Genomic DNA, 9,038 nt, shown 5'->3' with positions numbered 1-9,038 from the left:
CGGATATAATTCCCATTTTCTGTAATAACACAAGTGCAATTGCCATCACTGAAAATCCAGTGCAGCATTCAAGAACAAAGCACATAGACATCAAGTACCACTTCATTAGGGAGCATGTGATGAATGGTACTATGGAACTTCATTTTGTTCCAAGTGAAAAGCAGCTTGCAAATATATTTACCAAGCCACTTGATGAATCCACCTTTTCAAGGTTAGTAAGTGAGTTAGGTATGCTTAATTAATCTTGAATTATTTCAGATATTTTTGCAAGTTATAATGCAACCAAAAACTTAATTGATTTTTCTGTTTTGGATGAAATTTTGGCTAAGTCAAAATTTATATCCCGACGGATGTTCATTATCCATCGAGTTTGATCATCCATCGGAATATTATTTGTTAATAAAAATCAATTACTTTTCTGGATTATTTTATAAACCGACAGATAACTGATTTATCCTCATCTGTCGAATTGTCTCAATTTTAGCCGTTAAAATTATGAACATTATCCATCGAGTATACATACACTTTGTAAGCATGACACGACAGATAAGTGACATAATTTTTACAGTTTATCTATTTTTAAACGGCTATTTTGGGCTATTTTGAGTGGTCACTTTATTATTGACAGTTTATTTTTGAGATAGTACAAAAGCAGAATTCTTTTTTATTCTACTCTTTTATCATTCTCAATTCAATTGCTCTAACTTCCTTTCTTCTCCAAAGTAAATATTTTCTCTGCAATTTACTCAGTCTCTAACAATGGCACCAGCCGTCAAAACCATGTCTCAAACTGGATATATCTATGAAAAGAACAACTTCACAGTTCTTGTAAACAAGGAGATTCAACAGTTTGGAGAGTTTCACCAAATGATGGATTTTGTGAAAAGCTGTAAACTCAACTATGCGATGCTGGAATCGCCCACAATCTACTGTGAGGTTGTAAATGAGATATAGACAACTGCAGTGTACAACTCTACTGACAAGACCATCTCTTTCACTCTCAAAGGTAAACAGTTCTGCATTAATAGTGACATTGTCAAAGCATGCTTTAGAATTCCTGATAATAGTGCTACTGTTCCACACACAGACACATATATAGTTAACATGCTAAATTCCATGGGCTATGCACTTTCCACTACATTAGGGAACATGTAATGAATGGTATTGTGGAACTTCATTTTGTTCTAAGTGAAAAGCAGCTTGCAGATATCTTTACCAAGCCACTTGATGAATCCACCTTTTCAAGGTTGGTAAGTGAATTAAGTATGCTTAATTATTCTTGAATCATTTCAGATATTTTTGCAAGTTATAATGCAGCCATAAACTTAATTGATTTTTCTGTTTTAGATGAAATTTTGGCTAAGTCAAAATTTATATCCCGACGGATGCTCATTATCCATCGAGTTTGATCATCCATCGGAATAATATTTATTAATAAAATCAATTACTTTTTTGGATTATTTTATAACCCGATGGATAATTGTTTTATCCTCATCCGTCCAATTGTCTCAATCTTAGTCGTTAAAACTCTGAACATTATCCATCGGGTATACTTACAGTTTGTAAGTATAACACGACGGATAATAGACAGAATTTTGAAAGTTTATTTATTTTAAACGGCTATTTGGGCTATTTTGATTGGTTACTTTATTTCACTTTATTATTTTTGACAGTTTATTTCTGAGATGGTATAAAAGCAGAATTCATTTTTATTCTATTCTTTTATCATTCTCAAATCAATTGCTCTAACTCCTTTCTTCTCTAAAGCAAATACTCTCTCTCCAAATTTCCATACTTTAACAATGGAACCAGTAGTCAAAATCATGTCCCAGTCTGGATTCATCTATGAAAAGAAAAACTTCGTAGCTCTTGTGAACAAGGAGATTCCACAATCTGGAGATTTTTATAAAATGATGGACTTTGTGAAGGAATGCAAACTCAGTTATGCTATGCTGGAATCCCCCACAATCTACTGTGAGGTTGTGGAGGAGATATGGACAACAGCTGTGTATCATTCTACTAACAAGACCATAACTTTCACTCTTAAATATAAGCAGTTCTCCATTAATAGTGACATTATCAAAGCATGCTTTAAAATTCCAGATAACACTACTACTGTTACACACACTGATGCTGTAACACCCCCAAATCCAAGGTCGTGAATTCGGGTCGTTACGATCACTTATTAATTAAATAATTCTCTTTTCATAATATTACTCGACCTTTTATTCAAACTCACACACACACAGGTTATATGCTTGGAAACAGTATCAAATAAATCATCTCCACTATCTACCTGACGGGGCTGGCACACAAAAAGCCTACGAAACTCACGAACGTTCCTTACCCGCCCACGGACAGCAGTCCTGGTCTGATCCATACTGGTAGTCTGTTGTGATATGATATATAAAAGCAAGGGTGAGCATTATAGCTCAGCAAGGTATATATCCCCATAATTAAGTATGTAAGGATAAATAAAACCAATAATTATACTTTGTATCTCCAAAGCGTTCTGAAAGTTTATATGCTTGTCAAATTTATAGTATTCTCAAAATCAACTACAATAGTATATCCACTGAATACTTGTATTTATCTCTTTCTCAAAATCATTTTATACTCGTACTCATTTTATTTCAAAATCTCAAGATGTTACTCGAACCAAGATTCTCAAATGGGTGTGATATATATTCGTCAACATCCCAATTTAAAAGTCAGCCTTATCGGCAGATTTCTCAAATGGATTTGATATATATTCATCAATATCCTTGTTTAAAACTCAGCCTTATCGGCTCTCTATTGTATATTTTACAACAGTTTTTCCAAAATGGAAGAAAGGGACTATACTGGAATAAACCACGTATCGGTGATCAGTCGAATACGAAATTTTCTCTACTAATAGAAGGAATACAAACCTAGCCGCCTTTGGGCTCATCAAGACACTACACGGTGGTTTCCCATTGCCGTGCAAGTCCGAAAGTCAATGGTCACATAGACCATATAACCGTACAATGCGCCACTCCGCGCTTGCATAATGCGCCACTCCGTGCCTGGTCACGGCCCGATACCACTCCGTGCCAGGCAGGCCACATTCCAGTCCCAAAACAATTATATCTTTTGCTCAAAAATCCTTTTTTGAAGGAATAGGTCGTTAAAAGTTGACCTTTAAATTAGATGATTTATTCATCACTTTGAATTCAAAATCCTTTTTCGAAGGAATAGGTCATTTAAAGTTGACCAGTAAATAAGATGATTTATTCATCACTTCTAACTCAATTGATCTTTGGGAGTTGTCGGAGTGTTGAATTTAAAATCATTTTCAAATCCCTATCTGTAGTAGGGTGACACATATATTACTCACTTGTTCTTTATTGAACGAGGAAGCAAAACTCTTATGCTTCTAGACTAAGTTCCCTAAGGTTTTGATAAGTTTCAAATGATTAATCTTTTTCAAGAGTTTTGAATAATTTAGAAAGTACCTTTGGGAACTGTGTCTATTTTTAAATAAGTTTTTAGAAGTCCAAAGATATTAAATATCTAAGGTCTCATAATAATTTAAGAGGGATTCAATGAATTGATAAAATCTTAAGTACAAAGTATTTCTAATTAAGGTTCAATGAATTAATAAAAAAACTTAAATACAAAATATTTCTGAATAAGGTCCAACGAATGGAGACACCTTAATCAAATAATCAAAACAGGATTTGGAATCCTATAATTGCTCTTTGAATAGTTAAATCTTTATTAAATAACGTGAAATGATTTATAAACTATTCAGTATATTTTTAAATACTTTCTAGATATTTAATAATCCCTTAAGTATCGCTTTATAAAATAATCAATCAATTAAGGGTGTCCCTTAAATGAATAAACCAATATTTCTCGAAGTTTAAGTCAAAATCTCAATCGTTCTCTTGATATATATATATTACGCGAACGTACTTTGTTTATCGAAATAGAAATCTTTCGCGTCCGGCTCACTCCGGAATTAAATCGTTAATAAAATATCTCTGACTCCCATTATCATATATTATATTTGAAATACGTTTCAATTTCTCATACTCGTGTAAAACGAAATTTGTTTTCGTAAACAATCGCATAATTCGTATGCATTGATATCATAGACAAGCATATATTTTGAACTGTAAATCATGGCATCAATATCACAACAATATATATATATAATATGGATAGTATGAGATAGGGTTTCGAAAACTTGCCTCGAGTAATCGAAGTGGTATGGTCTCTGGTGTTTGGTTGGCGATCTATAAACAAGAACCAACGATCTAAGTTAGTACGCGATTAATGTCTCGCTTTTATTAAGCAACTTTCGCAACTACTCAAGTATAACGAATCTCCGATCGTCACATTCTCAACACTTACATTCTCACTTTATAACATGGTCGAGTTTTGAAATCGATCGTTCACTTTAGAAAGTCCATTTCAAGTTTTAAGCTCGAACGTGAGAAAACGCGCGTCAAAACTAGATTTTTATGCGTTTCTCGCTTGCGCTCGCTTTACCAAAACATTTTTATAAAATCGAAAATTAATATTTTCTCAAAATTCTTTTAGGACAGTCTTCTCTACTGTCATATCCATTTTTCATAATTTTTCCAGAATCTCAAAATTATTTCAAGTCCTTCAAAATCACCATGCAAGTGGACTTTCATGATGATCTACACATGTATAGAAACTATAAAACAAGATCTATCTAGTCAAGGCCAGTGGTTTTCAAATTTTAACCATTTTCATGGCCGAATGTCCTGCAGAAAACAGATCAAGTGCAAGAATGCTCAAACTCAATTTCTACTACTTGATCTTAACACAATCACTACCTATAACCATCATAAACACAAGTAATTCTCAAGATCCACCAACATACACCTTATACGCTATATCCAGTACCACACACATGGATTACAACTCAACATCTCAATCCTTTAGCAAGAACATAATCAATACAAACTCAAACAAACACAATCCTTTGGATCTTAACACTACAACGAACATAACTCTTAAATCCAACCATAAAACCTTAAAGGGTTGAAAGTTATACCTTCTTGGACACTAGGAAGGTTAGTGATAGGATGATTGAGGCTTGGTTTGCTTAGAAAACACTTAGAAGGGCTAGATCCTTAAGAAACAAAACCAAGAAACAAGTTAGAATTTCGGAGTTACCTTTCAGCACCTCATTCAAACATTTTTATAAAAATTGGAAAAAAATGTTGGGTATAATTCTAACTACACAACAACAATAGGCAGTTATATATATAATAATAAGAACATGGCAAATAACCAACTAACGAAATAAAACACGAAGGCAATAACAAACTATAAAGACTGTAATTGACAAAGAAAGTAAAGAAAACTTATCTCTTATCGCTTTCCAAATTCTGATAAGAAGAAGAACACAACAGCTGAGTCGCCAAACCCTTCAAGAGGACTTGACTGTTGTCGAAGAGATTAGTGCCCCCCACTTAAGCTGTGATGGAATGCAGCAATATTGCCTCCAGGATAAAATAGCAACAGATCAATCTGGCCACAGAACCAACAAAGAACCAACAATGATCAACGGCGACTCGCACCTCAGTTTGCCCAAAAAACCTATGCAACTCATATATGTTTGCGAGGTAGGCACCGAGACTTGTGTCATTTTAATCTCAAGTATACCTCTCAATATATAGGCATCTCAAGTTGCTCTTCTTCTATTTTACTCGATGTGGTATACCAAGTAACAAAACAGAAAAGTAAACAAAATGAGTTTTCCTTATTATTTATATTATATCCTGATTAATTAATATTAATATTACAAAATATATTCAGAGTATGATTAAAATAATCCTTACTCAATTTATTTTATATTAATAATTAAATAATCAATATAAATAATTAAACTTGTAATAGAAAAGAAAAATATAAGAGTTCCCACTAGCACTAGGCCACACAAGCATTCCACTTATGCTAGTAGTTGTAAACAACACTAACACAAGATGCTATATAAACTCAATATCTTTCTTTTACAATACCAATGTGGGACAAAATCCCCATAACCCATTACAAACAAGCAACTTTGTCTCAATATATTCCACTAAGAAAATATCTTAGATCCAAATATGAAAGTTTAAGTCCTCATGTCAAGGAACAACCTCCAAATGTTAGTTTCCGGAAGTCATATCAAGAAGATATTTAAAATATGCCTCAAACTTTCCATTTTCTGATAATCCCCCACAAATCCATAATTAAATTGTATACCAGATTTTATCATGACTTGCTTTTCAGAGTCGGTACCCTCCCGGGTTTGAACCCTCCTAAGTCCTCTACTTCGATGGCTACCGGATACAGATGGAATGTTTCACCTTGAATCTTTATCCATTGGGTGTAACCACACTCCATAGACGACGACAAGTCAAAGGCTACGGTGCCAATCTATGGCTTTGAGACGTTAATGGTCATGTCTCAATCCTGTTCATCGAATGTTTCGAGGAATAACCCTTTCCTCTAATTGCGACCACACAATTACATTCGCTTAGCTGGGAATCTCCAGAGATGCACTACTATCATCTCGTCAAACGACTTGACCCCATTCAGAGTTCAAATAACTCTTTCTAACTAGCAGTTCAAGTACCTCTTAAGGTTTATAGGGGATAGACTCAGATACATAAGTATCTAAATATATATGGTAGAGGTACTACCAATTCATCCTTACAACTTGTTATTACCACATTGAATATACTTTGAGGGATCTCCTCTCAGGTGTATTGGGTTCCCGCTGTTGATGAATTATGATGGGTTACCAGTCCCATCCCCAACCTCGACTTAAGGACTATAGCATGCTCAATCCCTTTAGTCAGTGGATCAGCTATATTATCCCGAGTTCCTATGAACTCTATAGCAATAATCCTATCAGACACAAGACCCCTTATAGACTTTAGTCTAACTTGGATGTGTCTCTTTGTTTTAACATTATACTTTACACTTCTGACTTTGTTGATAGTTGTACGGCTATCAAAATGAACAGAAATGGCAGGAAGCGGCTTGTTTACTACAGGTAACATACTCATGAGTCCATGTAACCATTCAGCCTCCGTCCCCGTGGCATTAAGTGCACACAACTCAGCCTCAAAAGTAGACCGAGTAATCAAAGTCTATCTAGAAGACTTTCAGGACACTGCTCCACCCGCAAGGGTAATCACATATCCAGTCACACCATTGGAACCAGATTTCTTAGCTATCCAACTTGCATCACTGTACCCCTCGAGTACCCCCGAAAATCTCCGGTAATGCAAGTCAAGGGAAATAGTTCCCTTCATATATCTAAGAACTCTATCCAGTGCCTCCCAATGAGTCTTGTTTGGACAACTTATATATCTAGCCAACTTAGACACATAATAAGAAATATCTGGCCTAGTCACATTAGCAAGATATTGCAAACTCCCAATAATCTAAGAATACATTAACTGAGACACAGGAACTCCTGAACTATTCTTGACTAAGGCAACTTTTGAATCATATGGTGTACTAGCGATTCTACAATTTGAATAACCATACTTCTCAAGTATAGATTTCTCTATATAATGAGACTGTGACAAAGTTATTCCATCAGTTGACTGAGTCAACTTGATCCCAAGAATCACACTAGCTTCACCCATATCCTTCATCTCAAAGTGCATCTTCAAGAAACTCTTTGTCTCATTAATAATCTCAATATTGGTTCCAAACAACAAGATATCATCTACATACAAGCACACGATCACCTCTAACCTTATAGTAGACACACTTGTCACTTTCATTAACTAAAAAATTCGAAGTTTAAAATAATTTCATCAAACTTTTTATGCCAGTCTATAGGTGCTTGTTTAAGGCCATAGATGGACTTGACTAGTCTACATACTTTCCTCTCATTACCAGAAGCAACAAATCCCTCAGGCTGATCCATATAAATCTCTTCTTCAAGGTCACCATGAAGAAAAGCTGTATTTACATCCATTTGATGGATGATAAGACCATGTACAGAAGCCAATGCAATAAGCATTCTGATTGTTGTCATTCGGGCAACTGGAGAATATGTATCAAAATAATCAATGCCTTCCCTTTGCCTAAAGCCCTTAGCAACTAGCCTAGCCTTGTACTTATTTATTGAGCCATCAGGGTTTAGCTTCCTCTTGAAGATCCATTTACATCCAATAGTAGAACACCCTGGAGGAAGATCAACTAACTCCCATGTTCCGTTTGAAACAATTGAGTCAATTTCACTCTTTACAACGCCTTTCCAATGCTTGACTCCGAAGAATCCTTGGCTTGACGGAAAGTTAAAAGCTTATCCTCGATATTGTAAGTGATAAAGTCACTTCCAAAATCCTTGACTACCTTTGCACGCTTCCTTCTAGGTTCCTCTACTTTGTTAGGAGTAGAGCTACTTCCAGGATCCACCCCCACATTTGTCATCTTTTCCACATGATCAGGAATAGAACTTGATGTGTGAGTGGGATCATCCTCAGAACTACCCAAAGATATACCAGTCTTCATTGGGAATACTTCCTCAAAGAAAGTTGCATCACGAAACTCAACTATCGTATTCGCCACAATACAATCTATGTCAGATTTTAATACTAAAAATCTCATAGCAGTTGTGGTTTCAAGATAGCCCAGAAAGATAGAATCAACAGTTTTCAGACCCAGTTTCTTTCTCTTGTGTTCAGGGAAAAACACCTTAGCAAGGCACCCCCACACACGAAGATAACTCAAACTTGTCCTACGCTTTCTCCATAATTCATATGGTGTCTTGTCCATATGTTTCAGAGGGACTCTATTCAGAATATGGCAAGCCGTATTCAGAGCCTCTCCCCACATGTACTTAGGCAACCCAGAAATAATTAGCATACTGTTAATTATGTATTTAAAAGTTCTGTTCTTTCGTTCTGCCACCCCATTAGACTCAGGTGTGTATGGTGGAGTAACCTCATGAACTATACCACTGTTTGCGCAAAATTCATTAAACAAGGTACTCGTATACTCACCACCTCTATCAGACCTCAAACGTT

This window comes from Apium graveolens, chromosome 2, assembly GCF_009905375.1.
Source record: "Apium graveolens cultivar Ventura chromosome 2, ASM990537v1, whole genome shotgun sequence".
NCBI lineage: Eukaryota > Viridiplantae > Streptophyta > Magnoliopsida > Apiales > Apiaceae > Apium > Apium graveolens.
Note: the sequence above shows the minus strand (reverse complement) of the source record.